The sequence below is a fragment of the Chrysemys picta genome, chromosome 13 (genome assembly GCF_011386835.1).
Source record: "Chrysemys picta bellii isolate R12L10 chromosome 13, ASM1138683v2, whole genome shotgun sequence".
Classification (NCBI taxonomy): domain Eukaryota; kingdom Metazoa; phylum Chordata; order Testudines; family Emydidae; genus Chrysemys; species Chrysemys picta.
This window is the reverse complement of record NC_088803.1, coordinates 51,472,140-51,494,281: the sequence shown is the minus strand read 5'-3', so window position 1 is coordinate 51,494,281 and position 22,142 is coordinate 51,472,140. Positions and strand designations below refer to the sequence as shown.

General features: G+C 37.5%; 1 protein-coding gene across 13 annotated transcripts in view; it reads right to left on the bottom strand.

Moving 5' to 3' along the window:
- Window positions 1–22,142, bottom strand: part of ZBTB46 (zinc finger and BTB domain containing 46) — a 102,473-nt gene that overhangs the window by 77,264 nt on the left and 3,067 nt on the right. For 12 of the 13 annotated variants that reach the window (XM_042847380.2, XM_065566226.1, XM_005291746.5 and 9 more), the window contains one exon: window positions 16,344–16,476. The gene's annotated coding sequence lies outside the window, so the exon portion shown is untranslated. Of the gene's footprint in view, window positions 1–16,343; window positions 16,477–17,712; window positions 22,054–22,142 lie in introns of those variants that run through there. The other variant, XM_042847381.2, reaches the window with a different exon arrangement.

Below are 22,142 nucleotides of genomic sequence, written 5' to 3'. Positions count from 1 at the left end.
CAGGTTCAACAAGAAGTTCTCAGATACAGGTGTTCTGGAGATTGCACTGGAAGACATTACACATGCCACAAATCTTGGCCCACGTCTACACTACTGTGGTAAGTCAACTTAAATTACACAACTCCAGCTACGTGAATAACATAGCTGGAGTCGATGTAGCTTCGGTCGACGTAGGGGTTGACAGGAGACACTCTCCCGTCGATTTACCTTGCTCCTCTCGTTCCCGGTGGAGTACTGGGTCGACTGGAGAGCGCTCTGTCATCGATTTAGCGGGTCTTCACTAGACCCACTAAATCGACCCCCGGTGCATTGATTGCCAGAGTGTCGATCCAGCGGTAGCGTAGACATAGCCTTAGAGACCCTATACAAGAATTAGGCAGAGTCTTCTCTCCTCAAAGTGAGAGAACATTTGAAAATCAGTTCTTCCAATGTTTGGATTTGGAAAGAAAAAACTGTTAGATCTGTCTAGGCTAGAAATACTGTGATCGATGATTTGAACATGACTGCCACAGCATCATAATTTTGTACCAGTGGGCTCGTGAAAGCCCCCTCCTCAGATGGAAGGACAGTATTTTTGATTAAAGAGGCCACTGCTGCATCTACTTTTAGAGGCTGTAGAAGTTAGCTTTGCCTTTTAGGAAATTGGAACAACCATATAGGATCAGATGTGTGGTCCATCATCCAACCAAAGGAAGATGCAAGAAATCTCACAGTTATGAAGTGAACAGTGTGTGTGTGTGTGTGTGTGTGTGTGTGTGTGTGTGTCTTTGTCTTTCCTTTCGGTGTTCCCATTCCAACATGAAAGTTTACATGAAAGGGAGCAACTTCTTGGACTTCGTTGGAAACAGGCTCCCCTTGGAGTTACTTTTCCTTATTTTGCTATGAATATCAAGCGTATTTAGCAACATTTTCACCCATCTTGAAGAATTTAGGCAGCAGCAGCCTTTCTTGGGTTTCTTCTTCAATGCCTTCCATCTCAAGTTCAGAGAATTTCCCTAGCATTTGATAAGGAAGACCTCTGCCACTACGTGTGTTTCCTTCAGCTTATTTTGGCTATATGTATATTTTTACTTTGTGTGTTGTCTGCCTTCTGGATATATATCTCATTACTAGTTATCTTCCAACAGAGAAAAGCCATTTGTACCACAATGATGAAATCAGTGTAAGTGTCTAGATTGAAGATGGCTAGGATAAAGGAATCTGTGCTAGCTTGTGATGTGAATCTCCTGCTCCTTTTCTTAGTTTTTTGGTTTATTTTAAATTCAAGCAGGGCTTCTTGAACTAGACCCTTTTGAGACTGAGCCCCTGAAGCTGACCTGGATCAATCTTTACTAGCCTTGTCCTTATAGACAGAGCACTTGCTAGCCTCACTGGATGAGGAGAGCGTCTAACTGGATTTGGCTATTTCCTGTTCAGTATATTCTGACCAGATTCTAGAGTCTAGCAATAAAGGACCAAGTATCGCCTTCCCTCCCACTTACCAAGACCTTGGCAGAAGATGCAGCCTCTGGGCAGGATGAAAGAATCACGAACCAAAGAAGGGCAGGAGTTGGAGGATACATTTTGGGGGTGAAACTCTGGACTCTCCCCAAAAATATTTCCCTATGGGGCAGGGTCTTTGGAGTGTAGGCCATGCAAATCTGCCAGGAATCTTGAGGCGGAGGGCTGACAGTAAGTAGCTGTGATATTGTCAGACAAGACAGAGGCAGACTGCATGAGAACTAAAGCCAGTCTGGAGTGAGGATCGGCCCAAATAAAGTGGGGGATCTCAATTATTCTGCTCTGAGTTCAGGCTCTATTAAAATATTAAATACAAGAGTGGTAAGAGTACTGGAAACCAGGCTCTGCAGGGCCATGAAAAGTGGCTTACTGCAAAAGCACCGTAGTTGTATTATTGTAGCACCTAAAGGCCTTAATCATGGACCAACATCCCACTGTGGTAGAACACGAACAAAAAGACCACCCTGCCCCACAAAGCTTACAATCTAAGGATGATACAAGAGACAAAATGGAGTAAAAGAAAACAATGGGACAATATTGGTCAGCATAACAAACAATGGTCTCAGCAGTTAGACCATTGTTGTGCTATCAACTTTTTCTAGGTATCATGGAAAAATAAAAGTTTAAGAACCGTTTTGAAGGAGCCTCTTTCGATAACTTTGCAGATGTTTATGGAGGGGCTCCTCCCAAGTGTGATGACAGCATAGGAGAAAACATGAAAGTGCTTATTTAAAACAGTTTAATAAGTAGGAAATGGAGGGTGGCATCAGCAACCAATCAGAGGTGGGAGTCAACTTCTTGATAGACAATGACATGACAGGTAGGGTGGAGATAGGCCGTGAAGGGCCTTGAAAGTGAAGACAAGTTGCTTATGTTTGATGCAAAGAGATGTGCTGCATGCTGAGAATTTTCTAAGCTTCGGGTTCTTAGATTCATCTACTTGAGGGAAGGGGAGCAAGCTAGCTCTGAGACTAACAAAAATCACTCAACTGTAAATCTGAAACTGGCAGAATAGCTACAAAAGAAAAGTGGAAAAAACTGATAACACCTCACTACTGGAAAGAAAGACTGAATTTCTCATTCCGGTCTCCCTAAATTTAAGAAAGTCTGGAGACTGCTATCTTCAGTCTTTGGAGAAACTTCTTGTGAGTCTTTCCAGAGGGAGTGATAGGCAGGAGGAGACAAAAAAAATACTTTCTGACATCAAATATATTATTTGTGAGGACTAGTGGCCATCCCACCAAGAGAATTCCACATTATCTGTCATCTTCAAATTTGTGGGCAATAAGAAGAATATTTGTGTTCAGTTTGACTAGTAAAGTTTAACATCTTCCAATTTGAGAGAAACAGTTATAAATTACTTGATCCGTGTCACAGAACCGATCACCTTATATACTTTGTTCCACATTCACCACATTTATAACATCATTGTACTTTTTATATAAGAGGTCTTTGGGGGAGAAAATTAAATATGCCTCAAATTCAGAAGAATTAGTTTTTTTGTCTACCCATGTCAAACTAGAGCATCTGTTTTATGTCAAGGATCACTGGGGAATTAGCACAAGTTAAATTTAAGGCAATTTGCTAGTAGTTAATTCAGTAAGCTTCAAAATCCTCCTCTCCCGTGTTCCAGTTTTACACACTGCTTTGTGGTTTTAAGATTTTGGGTTTTCTACCCTCCTTTGTGATTAGATATAGTATTTATGAGAAATAATGGAAGGAGTTCTATAGAAATGTAGCCCCTCTAACAACTAATGGAAGCATCTGAGACTAAAGAAAAAAATTGTGGAGCAGAAGTCAATTTTAGAAAAACAGATCATCACAGACAAAACTATTAAAATGTGAGCTTATCAAAGCTCTTTTTAATACTCTAAACAAGATCTCAATTAACTCGGATTGGATTATTTAGGCCTGAGTTCTACTTAGTATTTAAATGTAATGTGGCTCCTCAAAGAGTTAAATAGAAATATTTAATAAGAAAAGTCCTAGTTTTGAAGAAAATGGCATTTTTAAAAAAATGAAAATATTTACTAGATGAAGTCATACATGTGGCCAACACATTTCTACTAACCCAGATGAAAGATTTCAAAAGATAAAATAGTCAATAACTGACAACTTCTGGAATGATTTCACTAACAATAATAGGGTCCATTAATAGATGTACAAAATTAAACGAACATAGCATCAGAGTATTAAAATTCAAGTCTCAATTAAATTAACAAACTTGAAAGTTTTACTATTAAGTGTATGGATTAGCATTACTCTAACTTTGGTTCACGAGTGGTTTTAGTTCTACATTTTGAAACATCTACTGCATGGTCGCCACATCTCTGTGAGTGAGTGAATGAGTGAGTGAGTGTGACAGACAGACAGACAGACACACACACCCCTCTACCGATCTCTCTGACATGCTTTAATTCTCCAAAGTCTAATGTTAGTAAGACTCTTGAAAATGTATCTCTTTTTGTTTAATCTGAAGTTCCAGTTTTGGATCAGAACAGTCTGCACAGTTATCAAAAGCAAAACAAGGTCCCTTCCAGTTCTAGGAGATAGGATATAAAAAAAACGTAAGTAAGAGCTGCATTGGCTTTTTTGGCAGACATTCTGTTACCAATATTTCAATCATCCCAAAACAGTATTACCTACTTAAATAATTACTGAGGTCATTAAAAATATTTTCTGAAACTATATTTATTTAGGAAGTTAACCTCTTTACAAATCCTTGCCATATAAATATCAGGAGACATAACAATCATTACAACAATGAGCTTTAGAGAAACTTACAGTAATAAAATAGAGATCTGATGATTAAATAAGGTGTTACCATACTACAGAGTGAGCATCTTCATATTACCATAACATGATGTTTTGGTGATTTTATAAAACCGAGTGAAACTTCTGATTACACATTTAACAAATCAGGTAGCACTATCAGTTGTTAATATTCAAAAAAGTTGGAAAGTGCTTTTCTTTTTTGAGGGGCGGGGAGTGGGGGGGGGGGGGGAAGAGATGAGTATACTCTGAGTACTGAATAAATCGTAACCAAATAGCTAAGTAACTACAGTACTTGTCCTCTGTCTATAGTGTTGGGTACACAATTGGTGCATCAATTTTTACATAACCACCACCTCCCACATTTTTGAATGATTCCTCTAGTGTTGGACTATTTATCTTTTTCCAAGGCTACCAGTAACCTTGCAGCTACTAGCAGATGAGAGATTAATTCTTCACTTCCTTATGTGTGACCATTTCTGATAGAAAGCCCAGGAGGATTACCAAAGGATCAATAAATATCCAACAAATTGTGGTATTTGGTAATAAGCTGCATCCTAATACTCTCTAATGAGTGGACATGTCCACCATATATGCATAAATCTTCTCTCACTCCACAATTTCTTCAGCACTTATCCCCTATATATAGGGGGATAAGTGCTGTGTATGTGTGTATATATATATATACACACACACACACACACACCTGACCAATATGAGGTACCCTTGAAAAAACATCTTAGTCTAAATCTCAGATTGAGAATGCTAGTCCTCTTTTCCAGATCAAATCCCATTTTTCTTGGGTAATGTGTCTATCCAGATCCTTTCACCAGTATATCATATGTGATGTCACTAAAATTTTAGTTTCATAAATTCTACCTTTGCGCTGCTATGTATTCCTCCTTAATTCCACGGAATTTTACTTTACGCAACCCATTTCCAATACACAACTATAACATGCAAACGTCCAGCCTTTAGGAAAAATTTCAAATAGAATGTATTCAAGTTTAAAGTGTTGTATAATTTCCTACTTGGAAAGTATCCATTGGGGTTCACAACAGAAACAGAGCTTCCAAAAAAAAAAAAAAAAAATATTTGCAACACGTTTATAAAATATCCAATAATGTGGTATGAACTGAGGTTGAAAAAGTAGGGCACCACCAACCCAGACCTCCATCTACAACAGTCTGTCTGATTTCCTATGGTAGTTACATAAATACTAACAAGCAACCCACTGCTTACCTTCACTGCAGTGTTAGCTTGCATTAACTGCACTCAAGTTAGCCTAGTTCACATGACAGCGGTCCCACCACAAAATATTTGAGCTGCACAGAGTGTATTAGCAGCACAGAACAGCTGAGCTCCCACTCCATTACTAGCTCAACCCACACCTCCTGCCCCGACTAGCCCGCTAGATAGTTTAAAGCGCCACTTCACTCAATCTAGAGTTTTTGTGTGCGCAAGGGAGTAAGGTTAGGGCAACCCTCAAATTATACCTCAAACTAACACTGCAATATGGGCAATCCCCCAAAGAATCACTGTGCTGCCCAAGGACAAGAGTTCCCCTCATGGCAGGTATGCAAGAGTCCCCTCCCAGACAGGTGTAGCCTGTGGATTACAAGTCTCCTGTTGGTTCAAGAAGTGAGAAAAAAAAATATATCAGGCTGTCAATCGCAGTTAACTCAAAAAAATTAATCGCGATTAATCTCTGTTTTAAATCACACTGTTAAACAATAGAATACCAATTGAAATGTATTAAATATTTTGGATGTTTTTCTACATTTTCAAATATATTGATTTCACTTACAATACAGAATTCAAAGTGTACAGTGCTCATTTTATATTATTTTTATTACAAATATTTGCACTGTAAAAATGATAACCAAAGAAATAGTATTCACCTCACACAAGTACTGTAGTTCAATCTCTTTACCATGAAAGCACAACTTACAAATGTAGATTTTCTTTGTTACATAACTGCACTCAAAAACAAAACGACGTAAAACTTTAGAGCCTATAAGTCCACCCGGTCCTCCTTCTTGTTCAGCCACTCGCTAAGACAAACAAGTTTGTTTACATTTATGGGAGATAATGCTGCCCGCTTCTTATTTATACTGTCACTTGAAAGTAAGAACAGGCGTTCACATGGCACTTTTGTAGCTGGCATTGCAAGGTATTTACGTTCCAGATACTACATTTGCGCCACAGCTCAGAGAGCCGAGAAGCGTTTGTATGCCCCTTCATGCTTTGGTCCCCATTCTGGAGGACATGGTTCCATGCTGATGACGCTCGTTAAAATAAAAAGTTAATTAAACTTGTGACTGAACTTCTTGGGGGAGAATTGTAGCAGTCTCGGACGGTCACAGCATGTTATTCATTTTAAGAACACTTTCACTGCAGATTTGACAAACTGCAAAGAAGGTACTAATGTGAGATTTCTAAAGATAGCTACCACACTTGACCCAAGGTTTAAGAATTTGAAGTGCCTTCCAAAATCTGAGAGGGACGACATGTGGAGCATGCTTTTAGAAGTCTTAAAAGAGCAACACTCCGATGCAGAAAATACAGAACCCGAACCACCAAAAAAGAAAATCAACTTTTTGCTGGTGGCATCTGACTCAGATGATGAAAATCAACAGGCGTCGGTCTGCACTGCTTTGGATCATTATTGAGCAAAACCCATCATCAGCATGGATGCATGTCTTCTGGAATGGTGGATGAAGCATGAAGGGACATATGAATCTTTAGCGCATCAGGCACAAATATCTTGCAACGCCAGCTACAACAGTGCCATGTGAACGCCTGTTCTCCCTTTCACCTGACATTGTAAACAAGAAGTGGGCAACATTGTCTCCTGCACATGTAAACAAACTTGTTTGTCTGAACGATTGGCTGAACAAGAAGTAGGACTGAGCAGACTTGTAGGCTCTAAAGTTTGACGTTGCTTTATTTTTGAAAGCAGGTTTTCTTTGCGCGTAATTCTACGTTCATAAATTCAACTTTCATGATAAAGAGACTACACTACAGTACTCGTATAAAGTGAATTGAAAAATACTACCTTTAATTTTTACAGTGAAAATATTTACAATAAAAATTAAATGTAAAGTGAGCACTGTACACTTTGTATTCTGTGTTGAAATTGAAGATATTTGAAAATGTGGAAAACACCCAAAAATATTTAAATAAATGGCATTATTAACATCGCGATTAATTTTTTTAATCGCTTGACAGCCCTAGAAAAAATTAACTGAAACTAGTGACATCTTTGACCACTAGGATTAATTAGACTATTTCTCTATTTGCAAAAAGCTACATCCCATGAAAAGAAACCAGAAGTAAATAAATGGCATGCTCTCAAACCCTGTCTGGGTGATATACAATGATAAATAGCTGCAAATTTTGGAACTCCTAAAATTAAATCTCCATTGTAGAAAGACAGAAACATTGCAATTGTCTACTACTTTGACAGTATTATATAACAGATACTATAGAGATCAGGCTATTTCTAGTTTTTTAATACCACTTTTATTGTACAAGTGAATATATTATTCTGCTAACCAATCTGAGCAGAGGACGTTTTAATTGATAAAAATAGCTAACAAACCTTGGAGAGCTCATTTCCAATGGTTTAGAAAACGTGTGTTAGATATACCATTCAAAGGGTTTAGTATTTTACCAGGCTTAACTTTGAAATATGGTCAATCCCACCACTGCTCTGCATTACTATGCCCGAGTACAGCCTCTCACTTTCCAGGGAACAAAGGAATAAGGAGAGACAGCATTACCAATCGCCGACATAGAAAGTCTCTGTAGTCTACAGGACCTTTCTGATTGATCTATCAGTTATAACACCCTCCAGAGGGAGGAAAATCTGTACTCTGGTGAAGGAAGGTTGCCACAACACTGCCTTCCAAGAGGCCAGTGAACCATGAAAGCTCATCTGTAGGGACTCTGACAAATCCTCCCCCACCCAAACAATAAACTGTAGTCTGAACATATTTTCTCCACAAGCTAATGTGCAAAAATAGTAATTTGATTCTACTGAAAGCATATTAATAAACAGACTGCAAAAATAGTATAGAAATTGTTTCTAAACAAAAACGCACTTACCCATAATATCAGAGGGGTAGCCGTGTTAGTTTTACTATTATGTGTAAAAAGATCCAGACTAACTATGGGCTCTTAAACCTCAGCAGATTTAATTTTATTTAGCCATATGTCAACTTATAGCTATAGGTCAGAGTGACACTGCTCACATTTTTACAGGCTAGGCTCGAAACTAAGTATTAAAAATACAATTCTAAATTACTGATCGAATGAACCTAGTTCTACACATACTGTAAATTCAAAAATTTTCTAGTAAATTGAAGATACACACAATGTAACCAAGTCCATGTAATCAGTTGGTGAACAATTTACTGTTCTTAGAATTCTCATTTACTTCTTTAACAAATTAATAAAATACAGCCTGATTTGACACAGAAAATAACATTGAGTCAAAGCTTATGGACCATCTTGTTCACATGTTCTAATCCATTTTTTGGTAAAATGAGACACTGTTTTACACACAACAAAATAGTCATTTTCTACTAAATAAAACAATAGGATCAAAGCTGCAGACTTCAGAACACTAAATCAGGTAGCCTCCTTCAATTGTACCAATCCTTGTTAAAATATTCTTAGAACGTTAATACAGAATTGATTAGATACCACCCTAAACTAGAAACCTCAGTCAAAATGACAGTTACTTGAGGTTGTTTTATTAGAAGTTGAACTTCCACAGGAAGTCCAACAATGAAGAAGGACTTCATCGAAGTACATCTTTTTCAGGTGGCCGACACTATAATATCTTACTTTTCACAACATTATCTTTGATGGACAAAGTATCTTAGTACTTATTCTAAATTTAACAACGAATTCTAAACTTTAGAGTACCAAATGTTCTACACTTCACAAAAGTAGTATTCCAATGCTAAATCAGTCACTGCAAAGATAATACTTATTGCTTCAACTGAATAAGGTTTTTTTCCAAGTAATATTCTCTCTTCACCTCAAATGTCATAAGGTGAGATATTTTAAAATACAGCTGAGAAAAAACTATTTAGTTTTCAGACTGAATTAGTATCTGAAATTTAGAACCTTAAGGGCACAACCCTGCACTAATCTTATCTCCACTGTGCTAACTACTCTAAGCAATTCAAAAATTGTTGATTTTACACCATCAATCCCTAAGCATAAAGGTTTGCCCTCAGGACAGAGTAGCAGCCTTACTAAAACTGAGAAATCATCAGTTAAATTAGGACAGTCCTTTAAAATAGGATAGTCCTATAACCATTTCCTGTCAACATTACACATATGAGTAGTCCCAAGATTAAGATTTAACCCAATTAAAATTAAAGGGTTCCAAAAAAACCCGCTACATCATACTTTAGTCATGAATAAAATGAGAGGCAGAAAACGCACTTCATGGGTGCAAGGTAAGTTTACAGAACTGTCCCCCACAAAAATCTCGGAGACAAACAACAACAATTCTAAAAGGTATTTTGCTTCCTTTGCTCAGAAGGAAAACAGCAACCTACCTACCATTCCATACTCCCATGGGGGAAAAAGCTTAACTGGAATATAGACAAAAAAATTCAAGTGCTGCTCACAGATATCAAGATAAAACAGATTCAGCTAACAGATTAAGGAAGAACTGAAACTCAGTCCAAAAGTTTACCATTTAAAATTAAATGAATGCATCCCATGTTTCTCCTTCCCTTATCACCTGCCCATGTCCTCACCCCCCCGCACCCCCCCCCCCCCAGCATTCCAACATTTTTAAAATTCCAGTGCAGACGAACTCTGCTAGGTTGGGTCACACTTTCAACTCTGCTGCTTCCAGAATAGGACACAGGATGCTTGTCAATTTCACTTGGCTCTAGTTGAAAACACTGGAAAAATAAAATGTACAGGAACGCAGGCACAGGTGTGTTCTTACACTACTACAAATTAATTGGAAAACAGAAAAACAGAAGAGGATTGTGTCTGTGCTTGGGTTACTCCCACCTACTTAATGGGTCAGAAAAAGCAGCAGCATGAAAGCGCTGACGATGAGGATTCCCAGTAGTCACTCTCCTGCTACTCATGCTTGCAATGGAAGAGCTCATTCTCCAGAAGCAGAGCCTATTTCTGTAAGGATGTATTTCGGGGGGGCGATGGGAATGTACAGAAGAGAATCTTAGGGATAAGATGGATGATAGAGTACTTCCAATACAAGTTTTCAAGAAAATGTGTTTATACTGGATGTTCAAAGATGTTCAGTTTGCACAATGTTTAAAAGCACAACTTGATTAAGCAGTTGTCAGACAGAAGTAAGCACCCTTAATTTGATTCAAGAAACAAGTCCTTTTGGCCAAGAAAAAAAAAATCAGAATTGTGAATTCCAGATTCCTTCAAATATAGACCAATATCTGTGGTAAGGACAAATTGGACCTTTGGACCTGTGGTGTCACTGAGAACTAAACATGACTTGCAAAAGAGTATGATGAAGGCACACCAATATAACATCTTGTCCCTATAGATAGAGAATGAAGACATTTAGTTAAGGACCAGAATGGGTACTTGCCCTTATTTTTACTCCTGCAACCTCTACCCCTAGAAAGCACTGTCTTCTAATCTGAGAAACATTATGGATAAAGCAGAGATCTTTACTTTTATTAGATTTTTACATAAGCAGAGAATGTTCAGGTGATAAGCCACTTAAGTATCAAGAACAAGTAATAGCAGTGATGAAACAAAAGTGACAGTCTTTGACAGGACAACTTTTCATAACTAGGGGATCCTTAGGACATGTAGTATTGGGAGACATTCATCAGAGGGATTTCAGCATGTCTTTTGTCCCTTTTTCCTTCATCAGCTTCTAATTTCTCTTTAAAGAGATAACTGCTTCCTCTGCACATACAGACTACAAGAGGTATTCTTTCTCTACCCGTGAAACATTCCTTTCTTCATAAGTTTAGGCCTGATCCTGCAAAGACCAACACATGCCTTGATTTCAATGGAATCAGTAAATTAAGCTGATCTTTGTAGAACTGAGACCTACACAGCATTTGGCTGTGAATATCTAGTATGTAATCTGAATGTAAACATCACTGATTGATAAATCTACTTTCCAAGAGCATCCTACATCTGGAGGGTTTGTGCTTAGGGATCTTCACTATCACAAACTCTACCAAACTCAAAGGAAATGTAACTATAGCAAGTAGCATCCATGGCATTTTATACTTAATGGGACAATGACAAAGTGAACACATTTGAAACGTTTTGAAACTACTGCTTCGTAAAATAAAATAAAAAACAGGTGATGTCATAGCCCGGGGCCTCTCCATGTTGATCGTGTCCATTAAGACCACTTCTTCTCAATATTCATGGTGTAATGAGCCTGCAACTATAATAAGCATAATCTGGTTGAGGAATATGCAACTGAATTAGTTGAGACTAATTTCAAACTGCAGAAATATTAGGACATCACTGACGTTACTAGAGGAAAATTTCCTCCTTTTAGAAATTCTTATGATAGAGAGTGTCCAAGAACACAGAAAGACACCCAATTCAATCAATACAAGAATGGTTGGCAACTACACCCTGGGCATATTTACATGTTCTAACAGATCAATGGATGAAGGAGGGAGGCAACTGATTCAGTCAGGCTATTTCCAAGCACTCTAGCTCAGAGAACAGGTTCAAACTCTCAATCTGTATGGTGCAGATTAAGTCAGTAAACTTAAAACATGGTAGAAGATGAGAGCTTAGACATCAGTGGAGCCTACAGTTAGAAGATCAGCTCTCTTCCTAGAAGAGGTCAAAGTGTCTGATGGGCCAGAAATATTTGTATTCTTTAGACCATGCTACTGCAATGCTGGAGATAAACAAAAACACATTAAAACCCCAACAGCCAGAACTGAAATAAGTGGGAGCAATCAATACAGATTTCACCCTGTGCTCCCAAACCTTGATGGTCAAGCCTTAAATACTGGTCAAATTGGCTATCAAGAGCTATGACCATGCCTCAAGTCCTCAAGGGCCATCTGGCTACAACTGAGTCTCTTGAAACCAATCCAGAAGCCTCCCGCTCCAAAAAATAGATTCTACAAAAAGGTAAACTGTACACTATCAGAAAATGCAGAAAGTGTCAAAACTTGTTAAAATACTAGTTTATTAGTTCAGGCTAATGTTGAAGGTGAAGGCATGCTTTCAGAGAAAAACGAGAAACTTCAAAAATAAAAGCATGGTAGAGCATTTAGACCTGGTCTACACTAACGAGGGAAGTCTCTCTAAGTTTGGGGAAGGGGTTGGAATGGGGGCAGGGAAGGGGCGAGAAAAGGCGGGGCACAGGCAGGGCCTCATGGAAGGGGTGGAGTGGGGGCGGGGCCTGGGGCAGCAAGTGGGGGATGTCAGTGATGTGGCCCTCGGGCCAATGCACTAGTCCTCGTGCGGCCCTCGAGGTCATCTGAGTTTGAGACCCCTGATCTAAGTTATGCTATTAAAGTTACGTAAGATATTAACTTAAGTCAACGTAGCTTAGATCAACTTATAGTGGTGTCTACATTGCGCTATGTCAACGGGAGATGGTCTCCCACCAACAACATAGCTTCCGCCTCTCAGGGAGGTGGAGTACTGAAGGCAAGCGGGAGAATGCTCTCCCATCAACTTATCACGTCTTCACCAGACCTGCTAAATAGGACAAGAAGCAATGGGTTTAAATTGCAGGAAGGGTGGTTTAGGTTGGACATTAGGAAAAACTTCCTGTCAGAGTGGTTAAGCACTGGAATAAATTGCCTAGGGAGGTTGTAGAATCTCCATCATTGGGGATGGTCTAAATACTTAGTCCTGCTTTAGGTGCAGGGGACTGGACTAGATGACCTCTTGAGGTCCCTTCCAGTTCTATGAAATCAATACCTGCTGCATTGGTCACAGCAGTGCCGATTTAGCCCATAGTGAAGACAAGCCCTCAATGGCTTTGAGGGAAAAGCTAACAGCATGATGTTCCATGACAGATTGAAATGCAAGATAACTTAGGCAACAACAGTTTAAACTTTACAACAGGGGCACACACAGGTTTGTATTCTTTCTTTAACTTTCTTTCAGTTAACTTTTAATTAAAGAAAATATGGGTTTTTAAACAACTGTGTAAGTTTTTACCATCTAAGTAAATTTTAGAATAAACCCACTTCCCTCTTAATAGTCACAAACAGAATTCAAGGTTTAATGTTTCTCCTACAACAGTCGAGGACATTCAACATTCTAGACCAGCACAGGCATTGCAACTCTCTGAGCCGTTTGTATATTACTGGTATATTATTCCTACAACTCTTATAGGAGAAAGACAATTCTGATAAACAGAAAAACAATTATTAAAATTAGTCAGAACATAAATAAAACCGTGATACAAATTCTGAAACTCTCAGTCAAGCCTTACAGCCGAAGAGTGTTGAACACCCAGCTATCAGCTAATGGACTAAATATACTACCTAGTCCACTAACGTAGAAGGCGCTAGAGTTTATCAACACAATTCCAAGATTTACATGCCATGTGATTACACAATGGTAATTATGCAGCAGTGTTATCCTTAAAAATGTATAGAATCAAATTTTAGAGTTCACATATTTTAAACTCCTTGGAAAAGGATTTTTTTGTTTTGCAGTTTTTTAAAGATACTCTTAATTCTAAATGTTGTTTTTTAAAGAGACATTTGTGGTCCTAAAGACACCAATCCTCCCCATTTAATTGATAAAACATTGAAGTTAACCTTAAAAATTAAGTAAAATACAGAGTTTCCTCTAACAATCAACAACAGAATTTCTGGGAGGATGCCCTCCTGCAAATATAGAATCAACTGCCAGATTTTATTAGCCGATACCATATTCCTAGACTAAAAGACAAAAGAAATTCAAGACAGTCCAAACATATATACACTCTTTTTATAACACACACACACACAATATGTCAAAAGACAGATTTCCCAATAAGAAGCTTTAATAGGTTGTGACTACAGAAGTAAAACTGTTTGGTACACTGGTGCGCCATTCCCCGCACACACACAGAGCAGTGTCTGTATGTTTTTTATTTAGTTGCATGATTTAAAAAGATAACACTATCTAAATTCTTTCACATTCATATAACAGTTGATTTGTGTATAGAATTGACCAATATTAAAACGGTTAATTCAACATAATATTTACAACTTACATAGTCCTTTGCACGTATTAGTCTTCAATAACCCTCTGAGGATATTATCGTCATTTTACAGATTTAGAAATTACGGCAGAGTTTAACTGGTTTACCAAAGGCCATACAATGAGTGGCAAAACCAAGAGTAAAATCCCGGCCCCACTGAAATTAATGGCAAAACTCCCACTGAGTTAAAAGGAAGCCAACATTTCACCCTAGCATAATAATTTGTGCTCTTTCTTCTAAACCATTAAATTAAATTAATGGAGATATCCTATCTCCTACAACTGGAAGGGACCTTGAAAGGTCATCGAGTCCAGCCCCCTGCCTTCACTAGCAGGACCAAGTACCAATTTTGCCCCAGATCCCTAGGTGGCCCCCTCAAGGATTGAGCTCACAACCCTGGGTTTAGCAGGCCAATGCTCAAATCACTGAGCTATCCCTCCCCCCTTCTACCAACATGCATGCTGTATGGGGCTGTATATGAATATATTGTTAAATGTGGCTTATTATTAAAACAATCTTAAAATTAAATTTTAATTCTTGTTAACAGAAATTGTCTCATACACTCCCACCAACAAAAAACAAAAATGTAATGGTAATTTTAAACTACAGTTTGGAATAGATTAAGCAAATTAGGAATTCCAGCTTTTACACTAAAAGGTGTTATTCAGCAGTTTCTATTTATTTTACATGGATTTATTTTATGTATGCTGTGACAAGGAAAACATCTGAAGAGACCTCCCAGACCTAAAAACATAGGTCCTGATCTTGCAAAGACTCATCATGCACATGAGTAACTTTATATAGTGTGAGTACTCTCACTGAAGCCAATGGAGTACAGTTTTCAGGATCAGGAACTTAGTTTATAGATGAAGAGGTGACTTTCAGCCAATTTTTTGGGGGGCAATGAGGGGTTAATGATATGAGGTGTTTAATCTTATATATGACTGTATATTTATTTGTTATGGCTTCATCTTAAATAATGTGATTCACTGTTATGTTTTACCTATCTCCCGGCTAGAAAACATTATGAAGAAAACATTTTATTCAGTAGTCTTAAGACATTTAAGTTTTAATTATAATTCTTCACTCTATCTTGTTCTAAATTTAGTTTGTGTGCTGTAACTCCACTGTAACAAGATATTTTTCAGTATATTCCACAGTCCCAGGTGCACTCTCTCTTAAAAGGGCTAGCCACTTCCTGAAACTCACATGCCTACGTTCTAAGAGCTGTGTTCTGTACAGTTATTAGTCACAGACTAGCTCCCTTAAGGAAGGGAATCAATTTTCAGATCAACAATACCTGTTTTTTTAATGACATGGTATTAAAGCCATACTATTTCAGGAAATCTAAGAAAATTTGAGGAACCACAGCTGTTTTTTTCTAAATACAAAAGAATAACAAATGTCCACTCTGTTGTTATGGTCCATCACTGCTAACTCTTGTTTGCACCTGACCATGGACTCTAGGATTCATAGAACTGAGGCTGAGCTAGAATAGGAACAGTAAGAGCAGCGAAGCTCCTACCTTTCCTGTTTTTGCATCACCCCTACATTTTTTCTTGTTTTGAGTCCTGTGATATTCTCTCTTCCCGCTTCTCATCTACTCAGAGAGAACAACAGACTGATCAGGATTAATGAAGGTGCCCACGCCAGAAGTTAGGAGCAGTACAGTAGCCAAGAAATTTGCGTCAGGTTTTAATTCTGTGTTTTTAAATTAACCTTCGTTATCAATGTTAAGTTAAAATTTCAAGACAATTCAAAGTCCTCAAGGTAATGCTATCTCCAATTCTTCTCCCTTTCTCCCCACCACACACAAACTAAAAAGCAACTTTCTTAAGTGTTTAGAACTTACCAATAGTTGAAAATTGTTTTCTTTAGTAAAGATAAATGCCACGAGGTGTCATGGTACACCATACATGTTTTAATGAACGGAGGGAAAGCGTTTCTGGTAATAGGCTTTGGAAGGTTCATCAACTGTCCTGTAACTGGGAAGGAAGAAGAGAAGAAACAAATCTTAATTTTAAGCTATTTAAAGTCAGTAAGTTTTAAGTCAGATATTACATTATTATGACTTGCACGTTCTTACAGGCAACAATTTAAAAAAGCCAAGCCTGGAAGTTGTCTAACAAGTAAACCAAAAGTTATTATTTAATAATAGAAAGAATGCCTGTACTTTAAACTGGTATACCTGTTAAGTCATGCAAAATACTATTATATTTACCATCTCACGAAGAGAAATATTCCTGAACAATTGCATAAAAAAAGTTAATGTCTAAAATCAACTGCACAGGAAGCAAACTTTATTAAGTTTGCAGATGATTTTAAAAATACTGATTCCAGTCTTAATTAACTAAGGATTGTATACTATTAATAGACATATGGTCAGCAGAACTCATTATGAAAGAAATCCTGAACCCAATGCTTCCAAGCCCCTTTCAATACAGGAACTGAAGCTTTATAATATTAAAGAAGTGGCCTCACGGCTTTCACAAGAGACCAAAAGAATATCTCTGTTATACAGAAGTTCCTTCTATCTGAAACGTGACGCACTGCCAAAGAAAGGTGTTTAAAAATACATTGGTATTATAACAAGAAAACAGAATACAGTTACTACAGTGATCAGGCAAAGGAAAAATTTACAGTACAAAAACCTCACACTTCCAGCACACAGAATTACAGTGAAGGAAGCTGCCTAATGATCTCAACAAACAATACGTCCCAAAAGTAAATAATGTGAAAAAAAATTTAAATGCATTGTGAAGTGTTTACTTTGGTGTTGTTATACTTTGCATTTCCATTACAACATCCATCCAAGCACCTCAATAGTCTTAATAAAACATTAATTTCACCTAACATTCCCCCACCCCATGAGATCTCTCTAAAATGGAGATTTTGTTAAGGCAACTCAGTTTGACAAAGATTTAAAATGATCTGTCCAGTACAATACAGGAAGTCTGTAGGAGACATGGGTTCTATTCTCAGCCCTATTGAATCCATCTTCCATTTAGACCAAATCACAGTTACAGGAAAGCACTGCACAAGGACACTAAATGAACTGTTGCCCTTTAGCAATCTGAGAACCTTCTGAAAAAATAGCAAGGATATGAAAGGAAGTACAACTAGATACTTATACTGAACTTAAAGAAGCGGGGTTTTTTTACACAAACACAAAAATTAGCCAGAACCTCCCTATTCCACTTGATAACATTGCTGATACTTACGGCTGGATGGCATCCTCCCTCACAGCCAACTAATTAAATCAGTCTTTTGTGATATTAGAAGTTACCATGATCTATAAACCTCTCGACTTCAAAATGCTTCAGTGTGGGAATACAATGTAGAACACAATATTCTCATTATTTCTCCTCTCATCCCCTCTCTCCTGCATTCCCTTTGTACTTGACTTCTAATTCATTTCCTCAAGTCCTCCCACCTCTATTCATTCCCCTCCCTTCTCTCCATCTCCTTCCCTCACCCCCATGCCACAGGAACACTGCTTATCATCTGCCACATCTCTGTTCCCTCAGCCTGTAACCTATGTAGCAGAGACAGAACAACAGCTCCAACAGTGTCTCACACCACTGAGGCTTGCATCACAGAGGAGAAAAACAGGAATTAGCAAATAAAGCATCTGAAAAGCAGGATACCTTAGAGGATGCTTGAGAAGTATGTCAAGCCCCCAAAGGCAGGTCAAAGAACAGCAAGCACCCGAGCAGGAATCCCAGCATTAGAGACTATATCTCACCTAAAGAGTGAGATCTCTTTACCCTTCTTATTGTTTGTTGGTTGTTTGGTTTAGTACACTGACTATGGGATATCTGACAAAGTTTCCAAGTTCAATGTGAAAAGGGGTGGGTGAAAGAAAGAGGAAGAATTCTGAGACATTAGAGAAGTATGGAACTGAGAAGTATTTTGCAGGAGACAAGGGAGAAACAAATGTAAAAGTTGAGGTAGAGAATTTAACAGAAGTAAAGAAAGTTATAAGAAAGTCAAGGATGATAAAAGAGAAAACACTAAAACACTGCAGAATTAAATACATCTGTTTGTTATTTACGGTAATTTAGCATGGTAGACAGACATCTCTTTCTATTTTTTTTTTTATAAACCTAATTTAAATCCAATAACCTATCAAAAAAAAAAAAGGAAATGGAATGAAACCAAGAAGGATATGGTGATAGTAATTTAAGATTTTTTTTATATCATAAATAGAAAACTGTTTGACAATATGTTACAAATAAACACAGTTCACACCCATTTCATTATTTAAAACATCGGGGGCATAGTTCTGACGGGTGTGCCAGCACAGGTATTTTTCATCCAGGCTATTTGGCTTAGTCCCCAAATTAGCTGGTATTGGGAAAGCTTTTTCCAACTACCAGATACACACACACTCATCAATCCTCATGCTTCAGCCAGCCAGGGTCAGGAGGAAGTTTCTCCCAATGCTACAGTAATGCACAATTAAGATTTTGCATCTTCTCTGCAAGCATTTGATGTCAAGTGCCAAGAGCAGTTAATAGACGATAGGATCAACTGCCTATTCTGGTATGTTTTCCTTACTCTACATTGCTTAACTTGTGACAAAGAGAAGACTGGCTTGGATGGAACAATGCAGGTCATTTATATCCAAAGAGCTTTAGTAATAACATAAGAAAAAAATTGTGAAAGGTAACTGGGTTCTTGTGGAACTACTCTCAATTTTAACTATTCCTCAGTATGTGAGCCCCTGCTCGGTTTGCTAAATACAGTCAGTAGCTAAATTCTTGGCACATATACCCTGCTATTCTAGTTACTAAGTATATTTCAGCACATACACCAGTAACTGTATGTGTAGAATATTTTAGACTTCTTTGCTGCCCCTAATCTGGAAACTCCTACCCCAACCTCATTATATAAGTGAATTTTAGATAACTAATATGAATAGTTAGTATATAAATGTACAAGTTAATAAAATAATTGAACAGGAACAAACCCCATAATAATATGGGAATGGAGTGCAAGTATGCATCTATTTAAAGGGAAACTTCAAGTACTAGTTACTTTTCAACTAGTTACTGCACATATCTACAGACATATTACCCATCCTTGTGCATGCACACACACACACACACACACACACGTATATCAAACTTTAACATCAAGCAGATCATGGTTCCATCTAACTAGCGTTCTGTCAATGATCCCATCTTGTCAGCAAAGAATTCAAGAGTAATGAAAAATCCACATTTCAATTTAAAAAACGAATGTTTCCTTAAAGTGTGCTTAGGTAAGAAAATTGCAGCTGTAATTTCCTCTAACTATATTGCTGATGACTTTACAGAAGAATGAAATACAAACCTCTTACAGAAATATACCATAAATGTTTGACAAACGTACCCAAAATTTCAGACTATTTTGCATTAATTAATTAAGACAAAGAAGCATGCTGTGTGCTAATATAACACATAATCTATGGATTTGGAAGCCCTTTAAAGAAGTGGGTAAGCATTAGCATCCCCATTTTACAGATGGCCAAAGATATACATAGAGATTATGTGACACACACACAGTGTCATCAGCGGAGGTGGGATCAGAACCCAAATCTCCCAATTGCTGTGCATTCAGATAGGTCAAGGCAGCATCAGATAAGTAATTTAATACTTTGGGCTGTGGGAGTCAAAATTCTTCTCTCCCCTGCCCCAAGAGTGATAGAACACCAGTGACAATTAATCCATTAGAAGGTCTGGGGAATCAAGTAGATTGGGAAATAAGAACTAGCCAAGACCACCGGAGAATATTCTTTTGATACAACCCCCCTAAAATAATGGTTCGTTAAAAAATTAACACTTGAAATACGTCCACGTCTATACCTTAAGGTAAGCAGCATGAAATATCACAGGCATCATTAAAGAATCAGTATCATCATTGCACTCTAAGCAAAAATTATGCATCCCACAACTTTGTTAGGTCCTTTTTATTGTATCTGCAATTTACAGACAACCAACACAGGACATTTTCCATCATCATTATTGAATTGTAAGATACATAAGGGTTAGAGACATATTGTATAAGTACACTGCACATTCAGAAAGTTTAAGGTAGGTCAGCAGTAAACTGAAGACAAAATAAAAATGCTCTATTAATCCTTTTGTGTAAAGTGTCAGAATTTTCTACTGTAGTTTGTTGCCAGTAATGGACAGAAACTGCTGGCTCCAGGGAATTACAATGAGTATAAGGAATAACCATTAGAACAGCAGGTAGCTGTTCAAAGATTTAAACTAAGCCCTCTCTTTACCCCTTTGTTTGCCCATTAAACTAAGCATGTAGGAGCAAGGGAAACCCATGTGAGTGCCTCACACCAGAGCAAGACAGTTCAGAATACATCATGGAGTGCTCTAGAGTAGCTAGTTAACACAGGCAAAAATAGTCACTGAGAAAGAAGCCTTAGAAAAAGTTGGGCTGTTGTAGGAAATACTAACTAGGAACAAGAATGTGGATTGGGTGGTAGCCTTCAGCTGGCAAGACAGGAAACATTTTGTTAAAAACTTTAATCATATGTATATAATAGATCAAAATGGGTGTTATTGGGAAAAACTTCAACTGGGAAGAGAAGGCAAGGCAAAAACGGTTTCAAAATATACCCAATCTCACATCAATACAACACCATGCCAGAGCATGAATGAATATAAAAACGGTAAGTAACAGGCTAAAGACCCTTCCTTTTTGCAGGAGGGGGAAAAAACTACTTGCCAAAACTGTTTTTTCTCTAAGCTTTCCAATTATAAAAGCCTCTTGCATAGAAGAACATATCCACTGCTGTACAACTGTCCCAGAAAAAACACAGACCATGGGGAGAAAGTGGCCCATTTTCTTTAGTCTCTAAGAATCATGTATACAGGTCATATTTTCAAAGGTTCAATTTATTAGGATGTATATCATCACCTTAACAGAAATTACATTATATGGCTTTTAAAATATGAAATTGTCATTTTCACTCTTAACGTCTGTAAAATTTACTCTCCGTTTTGCACATAGCACTATAAAAATATAAAAATTTCCATCACTTACATGAAAATTAACAAAGTAAGTGAAAGTGACTGGCATATAAAAAGATGCTACTTTACTATAATAGTGAAGTTGGAATATGAGGAAATGTCCCATAAGAAAAACAAAAAAGTCTATAATTTTCTATTTAAACTGCAATTATCCCATTAGTCTATCAAACCAAATCATAATTTTCAGGAACATGTGTATGAGAATTCCAGCAAATACAAATATAAATATTGTTATGTAGTTCCCAGCGTGGCCCATGGGGCAATCTTCTCTATCAGCTTCTGTTAGCTCCCAAAAACACCTCAAAGTGATAATTCTTCACCACATGTTGAAAATGTTGTGCCTAATAATACACTCCTCCACCCATTTTTTCCATCACTAAAAGGATTTCAAAATAGAGAACTTGACACACAGTGGTTAAATTCCATTTCTTTTAATTCAAATCAACTTGCCATAAGAAGTAAATGCATTTTTGCTAACTCTTGCAATAATAGTTATGATGATATACAATAAAATATATAAGAAAAAATTCAGTACAAGTGGAAAAAATATCCAGTAACTGCAAGCTTCTTTTGTAAAATTACACCCTCATTTTTGTCTGTTTTTCAAATCACCTTAC